This window comes from Beta vulgaris, chromosome 1, assembly GCF_026745355.1.
Source record: "Beta vulgaris subsp. vulgaris cultivar EL10 chromosome 1, EL10.2, whole genome shotgun sequence".
In the NCBI taxonomy this organism is placed as follows: Eukaryota; Viridiplantae; Streptophyta; class Magnoliopsida; order Caryophyllales; family Amaranthaceae; genus Beta; species Beta vulgaris.
Genome location: NC_079202.1, coordinates 15,220,178 through 15,220,518, shown reverse-complemented (window position 1 = coordinate 15,220,518; position 341 = coordinate 15,220,178).

The following is a 341-nucleotide window of genomic DNA, read 5'->3' as shown; positions in this document are numbered from 1 at the left end:
TGTTGGCTAGGTTCAACAAAGGATAAAAAGAAATAAAAGGAGTCTTGATTGATAAGTTGTGAATACTTGTTGATTCAAAGATAAAAAGAATGTTGTTATGATTATGTGATTATTGAATTATGTGTTATTTGGTTGTTGTGGTGTCAACACAAGTAATAAATATATTTAACGTAAAGTGAAACGAGAATAAGTTATAGACTTTAGACTGGTGCACGTCTAGAGTTGGACACTAAGGGTTGGGGTACATAGTCCGCCGTGATATGTATCTTCGAGGGTTGGATTGATCACCTTTCCTCTTTAGTTCAAAGGTTTCTGATATCGTAGGTCATTCTGNGCTCTTC